Genomic DNA, 7,369 nt, shown 5'->3' on the forward strand with positions numbered 1-7,369 from the left:
TATTGTTTTGAATATTTGTATCAGTATAACCAGGCCCGAAACTTTGAAAATTCTTGCTGTTCTGTAGAAAGAAGATAACGTGTTCTAATTTTTCCCCAAAAAATGTAAGAGAATACAGATAAAAAGCGTATTGTCAACAAATTCCGAAGCTTCGAATTCAAGTATTAAATCATGTTGAATATTCCAAATGAAAACCCATTTTAATTATACAAATATCTATATCGTGAACTTTTAGAAACACAAACTTAATGTATTAATAGTACAATTTGTAATTACTTACTTAAATATTCCAAGAAACTTTAATGTATTGCATTTCATAATATGTTGTAAACCAAAAATATTTAAATCATCCAGAATCTAAGACATCAATATTCCTATAATATTTCAGATCAAAGAAGCTAAATCAGCCTTTAGATAAAATAAATCTGTGTCACTTCGGATATTCTTTTATTAATATTGGGATCGAGTAAATACAGGAGTTTTCCTTCTTTTGTTTGTTGTGTTTTTGTAGACATATTTACGTTTAATTTATTAACATTAAATTTGTTAAGTTAGTAATATTAATTTTTCAAGTAAACTGACACATTTTTTTAATTTATTTTAAATGTCCGTCCACTTTTAGCAGAGTTATTATGGCTAAACATTTTATTTATTTAAAAAATATACATCTGCCTTTCTTCAGGAAATGAAATGCTTTGAGATTGGGAATTCATTTTTTGGTGCTATGTAGGATCCAATTCCATTGGATAAAGTTTTGAAGATTACATGAAAGTGGTGTGGAGAGGTAAATTTTGCGTAATTATTTATGCATGTTTCTAGCTATATTTGCCAGTTAATCTAGAGAATTTGACTCTTATTGAAGATTTTCGGTATTAGCAACTATCATTTGAATAATGATTGGAAGTTGTTAATTCCAAGTAGATATAAAAAACGCTATTAGAAATCCTAGTTTATATTTGGAAAAAGTGAACAATAATCTTTACTGCTATTTAGAGGGGTTAGTTTATAAATCATTCCGTTTAGTGTTTAGATGCCTGAATGAAACATTAGTAGGTTTTATATCTAGTGTAATTTCATTTTTCGTCAAATCTTTCAAAATCTCAATTTGCTAATTGTATGTTAATAGTAAAACATGCTGGTTTAAGCACATTTCCTACCCTCCCAAAAAATTACTAGGATTTTAAAATTTTGTTTATGATTTCCGTCAATTGTAAATTAACTAAACTGTCTGCACTCTCAATCAATGTTCTGCAAATAAAAGTTCTAAGTATGCAGCGAAAAGCATTCTAAAGATAAAGCGGGTACAAATAAAACAATGATTTAATATGCGTTCTGAAACCACCGCTATGCCGCAAAAAAGCAAAGCAGTTTTATTTAAGAAAATAAACTTCGTGGTCTCTCAACATAGATTGTTATAAGTAATTTTAAAAACTTTATGGCACAAAAAACTGACGAAAAAAGTGGTGGACTGCAATTTAGCAATAATTTTAGTATTAGATAATATTTGATTTTAAAATCCGTTACTTCTTTGAATCAAGGCTATTTAAAAAAAAAATTCGATTTCATATTTTTCGTTCATGTTGAAAATGCGTTTCTTGAGTTAAAAATAAATAAATTTGCCCATTTTAAGTTTACCGAATAGAGTAAGCTTGCTTTTCTTTCGCTAAATATTAATAACTAAAGTGTATCTTACATCTTATGTATTAGTTAAAATTTAAAAAAAAATTTAAATCATAAGTCTTAACTGTAAAATATCTTAGCTGTAAAATTTTAGAACCAAGTCAAATGTAAAATGTAATGTTAAAATATATTGAAATGTTTTAGAAATATTTTAAACAAAAACTATGAAAATACAAATTAATTATTCATAATTTAATGCTTCAAATCGACACCTCGACGGGTAATAAATTAAAACAATCAAATTTGAAGAAACAAGGAGTACTGATTTAACATTTCATATAACAGATATGAAAAACTTCATAAAAGATCTTGGAAATAAGACAAGTAAGTGAATTTATATGGCACCGAGTTCCTAAAAGAATATAAATCTACATTTATTATTTTATATACTCTAGCAGGGATATTCGGCCACAGGAGTATTTTGCACGCCTTTTAAAAAAATGTCTTTGTCGAATAATCTCAGATTTCGAGTTCATTCTTTTAGAATGCTTATATTCCATGTTCCAAGTATAATCTGGTTATTATCTAACTGGTGCAGTCTGTTCCTTCAATTTTTTCCCAAATCAACGCAACATCATACAAATATTCGTTTCTCTACTTAAATTAAAATCATTTGTATTATTCATAACACCAAAAATCAAGTCCTCACTGTAAACGAAGAAAATGTCAATATCATAGTCATTCATCTATATCTATCTCTCGTACTTGAACGTAGTAATGGAAGAAAAGAAATACAAAAGTTTTCCTATATTTTAAAAATGTAAAAGCGTCTTAAATACGTACATTACTGCTGAATGCTTTTTATATTGATATATTTAATCACTGATAGTGTCCATACTGTATTTACTACCGAAATCTTGTTACATTACAGGAAAACCAATTTTTAAATTTAAATTTAATTTAAAATTGTAATGTGCGTGTACACACACACATATGTATGTATATATAAAAGTGAAAAGTTAGTGCACGAACAAGAGAGACCTATGTGTTCAAGAGTTTATACATATACACTGCTGGACACTGAAAATGCAACACCAAGACGGAGTGGTAAGAAAATGATGAACTTTGGAAAAAAGACAGAGACAGCAAGCAGCAATAAGTGATCTTTATTTCAAAGTGATAGTCAGAATACAGAGCGAGAACGGCGTCAGGACCACCGCGGACAGCGATGCACGAAGAAACACGTCTAGGCATAAAGTCAATAAGAGTGTGGATGGTGTCCTGAGGGATGGCTCTCCATTCCCTTTCAACCATTTGCCATAGTTCGTCTTCTGAACGAGGCAGGGGCAGAGTCTGCAAACGGAGTCCAATCACATCCCACACATGTTCGATTGGAGACAGGTCACGAGACTACGGCGGCCAGGGAAGCATCTGTATACCTTGCAGAGCATGTTGGCAGATGCGAGCACTGTGTGGTCAAGCGTTATCCTGTTGAAAAATTGCATTATTCAGCCCCTGAAGGTAGGGGATTGCCATCGGCCGCAGTACATTATCCAAGTATCGTTGGGCCGTCATAGTACCCTGAATACAAACTAGAGGTGACCTGGAATCGTAGGGAATAGAGCCCCAAACCAATAAGCTACGTCGTCGCGCGGTGGGGTGTTCCACAGTTACTGCTGGATTAGATCTGTCTCCACGTCGACGCCACGCACGTATGCGGCGACTGTCACTGGATAAACAGGAGCGTGAATCATCTGAGAACACGACGTTTCGCCATTCTGTATTTCCACATCGCTCCAGTCCGGCACTATTCTAAACGTTCGCGTCTATGATGTGGGGTCAATGGCAGTCTTCTTAACGGAAGCCGTGAGTGCAGGTCACGTTCAAACAATCGACGGGAAATGGTTCTGTTCGACACGAGAATATCCAGGGTATCATGCACATGCTGCAGAATCGCGGTACAAGTGACTTGCAGGACAGCCACAGCTAGTCGGCGGATGCCGACATGCATGGACCTTATAAGAAATAGACTAACCCAAATGGTTTTTCTCCCTCGTCTGAGGCGTTCCCGGCTGTCACCTTGATCACATCCGGAAAAGTAGGGACGAATTGAAGAAATTTAATAGTGGTTGCCTATTGCAGCGTGTATAATTGTCAAGAAAAAGCTGGTTGTTGCGCCTCATTTCACAAATTAGAATTTCTACGTATTTTTAAATTTGAAATTGAGATTGAGTTTTAAAAAATTAGCATATTTATCAAGCATAATTAAGGTTCCAAATAATTATAAAGCTATTGCATGCTTTCAGGGCTGGATATTTTTTTAGCTTGTCCAATGCTGTAAGGAAATTTTTAACTACTTCTTTAGAAAATAATATTTTAAATCTGAACTAATAGAAAATTTCAAACAATCAATTTTCTCTTGCAATTTTTATGCTTTTTATTGACGTAAATATGTAAAAATTACTAAAATATTTAAAAACGAATTTTTGAAAGTTTTGTTTAAAAGTCTAAATTGTGCTGCTGTTTTAAAATTATAGATGAGTATTATAGCCCAATTTCTATTAAGAAATTTTATTTCAATTATATTTCATAATACATCCTAGTGATAAACACTTTTGACTCCTTAAAAGTTTTATACTTTTAACTCTAATATTAAAATTGTATTTAACCGTAATAATTAAATTTGCTTGTATTTTATAGTGATTATTTTTTAAAATTTATTTTTAGTTCTGCATAAGATTTTTTTTATTTACTGTTAATTTAATTTATTAAATAATGAAGAATCTGCATGAATACATGCATTTTTCTCGCACTGTGACAAAAACGACAGTATCTAGAGCCATCAAATTTTAAATAAGGTAATCCTCCACCCGAACATGGGCATATGGAAGTTCGAATTCATTTTAATCTATTTTATATTTTGTAAAACTTTAACGAATTTGTGATTAACAAACTCAACGAGTTCAGAGCGAGCACTGTACAGAAAATTACAGCTTTATCTCCAGTGCGGAAATTCTAAAGATATGCTATTTTCAAATGTATGTGGTTTATGGGCGAAGAACATGATATTCAATAAATATAGGTAACACACAAAACTTTAAAAAAAGGTGTCTTTTGGGCGTAATATAAAATCTCAGTGCGTCTAGATTTTATTTTATCTTTTTTTCCCCCCTTCATTACACTCAGAAAAGTTTATGCTCCAAATTTTATAAATTACTAAAATAAATAATCCACTTTAATGTTAATAATTTAATGATGATAAAATCAAATAAATAATCGTTCTGTAATGTTATGATACTTTTGAAAATCACTGACTGAAAATGTTCATTAAATAAAAAAATATATAATTTTGTTTAATTTTACCATATTTATTTCGAAGCATCACGTACTATCAATCTTATTTAATTTTACTTTATTTTTACGCAAAATTAAGTTTATAAATTTTGTGTTTAGAGTTTTTACCGTTTTACCAAAGTAAAGATGTTTGTACAAGAATTACGCGTGAAAAAATGCGCGAAATACAGTAAAAAGTGCTTTAATGAGATATATTAAATCTTATTTGGAAAAAACTGTGGCTTTCATAATCTTATCACTATAAAACGTGTCACATTTAATAATTAAAAAGAGTTATGTGATACAAACGCCACAGGTTTGAGTGTTAAAATAAACCAGATCGTCCCTATTCTTTCTTGCCGACATGTCGGTAAAAACTCTTGAAAACATAGGTCATATATATACATGACATAATAAAAGCAAAGGAAAAGACGGAACACTGTCGATGAGTGATTAGACCCATAATGAAGAAGATTTTGATTGCGTAGTATGCTATTAATGCTAACTTGGTAATATCTAAAGAACTTGGCAGTCGAGACAGTTTTAATTCCATTTTTATTTGCAACTGATATTTGTGGCTACAATCACTTGGCACTCTACTCGTGCCTTTCCACAGAAGATTTACATCTTTATTGTTGGGATAGAAAGCAAGCCAGCGAAATTACATCTTAGCACAGTAGAGATCAAAAGCTGATGTGCGTAGTTATGAAAGATGGAAGTACGCGAAGAGAAAAGTTTTGGTTTACAACGCAGTTTCAGTTCCCAATTATTACGTCATCAGACCTGCGCGGGCCATAGAGTGATCTAGAAATGACGCAATGCAGAGAAGTTATTACGATTTTAGAATAGAGAGGAAGAATTAATGTTTATAGTTATATTATAATTATGATTCATATATTTTTATCTTACATATACATGTGTATGTATGAATAAATTCAAATTCGTGAATAAATTCATAGCCAAGTTAGAGAGTCGCTATCTAAAAGTGACTACCAGATCTCCAACGAAGGACAGATCAGGCGGTTCTTCCCATTATTTTCATTGTTTATGAGCGTCAGAATTATGATAGTTTTTTACACCTCTTACCAAGTTACAGGATATTTCCCATTGAATTTCGCTAAATATTGAATACATGATGTGTGAAACACAATACAGAGAAAGTGGGGCTTAGAAATAAAAGTAGGTTTAACAATAATTTGACATCTTAGTCTCTTTTCAAAATAAAAACATCGCAGATTTAGTTTTTGTAAAGTTACTTTCTCAATAGAAACTTTGCTAATATGAGGTATTCTAACCAGTTATAGAAAGAGTAACATCGAATAATATTTTCTGTACTAAGTCAATATTTGTCTGCAGAGTGTTTAAAAAAGAAGACGAATTTTCAACTCTCGTTTTGCCTAGAAGTACCACTTATTTTTTCCATGCAATAATATAGAAAGCGGTGCTGAATTGATGCATCAGTTTAACGTACAGTTTTATCTGGTTTATAAATTGAATTAATATCTATATAATGTTGAGCCTGTTGTTGAGTAAAATGTTGAGCAGCTAGGAACTGTTTGGCACCTCGGGAAAAAACTAATTACTTGCGTATAATTAAACTAATTACTTGACAGGAGCTAAAGCTTCGAACTCAAATACCGAACCTTTCTGAATGTACCAAATGGAAGACCTATTTTAATTATGCAAATGTCCACATCATAAGCCTTTAAAAACAAATATAATATTCTATATAGAGATTTTAATTTATAATTACTGATAAAAATGTTATAGGTTAAAAAAAATCAACCGCCCAAAAACAGACGTTAATAGTTCATATAACATTATAGATCCAAATTAGCGCTTTGATGTTTTAACTTCGTGTTACTTAGGACATTCGTTTATAAATAATGGAATCTGGAAAATATAGATTTCTTTCCGTTGGTTCTGCATTTTTTTAGTTATGTTTATTTTTTAACTCATTTTGTAAAAATTTTGAGTTAGCAATATTTCTTTATTACTATTAAGTATACTGAACTAGTTTGGTTAACTCATTTTTTTACACACCCGTTTTTAACACAGTTCTTTAAATCTTATTACTGAACTTTAAATTTATTTCCAAAAATAATATAAAAGTATAAAATATATAATAATATAAAAATAAAAAATTTCTTATTCACAACCATTTTTAGAACAGTTATGTAAATCTGTTAGATGAAATTTTGTTTTATTTAAAAAAATGAAGCTGAGTCTTTCTTTAAATGAGATGTTTTCCGAAAGGGAAGTTAATTTTATTAACCGTATGCCACATTACGTCTATTGGTAAAGATTTAGAATGACGTGATACTGAAAATGATGCTGAGACGTACATTTTGAGTAATAATTTATTCACTGCTTCTGCTCCTAGCTTAACTTGCAAGCTAGTCGAAGTACAACAAGC

The sequence above is a fragment of the Stegodyphus dumicola genome, chromosome 11, assembly GCF_044657685.1.
Source record: "Stegodyphus dumicola isolate Sdum_Otavi_A_Nest chromosome 11, ASM4465768v1".
Classification (NCBI taxonomy): Eukaryota; Metazoa; Arthropoda; class Arachnida; order Araneae; family Eresidae; genus Stegodyphus; species Stegodyphus dumicola.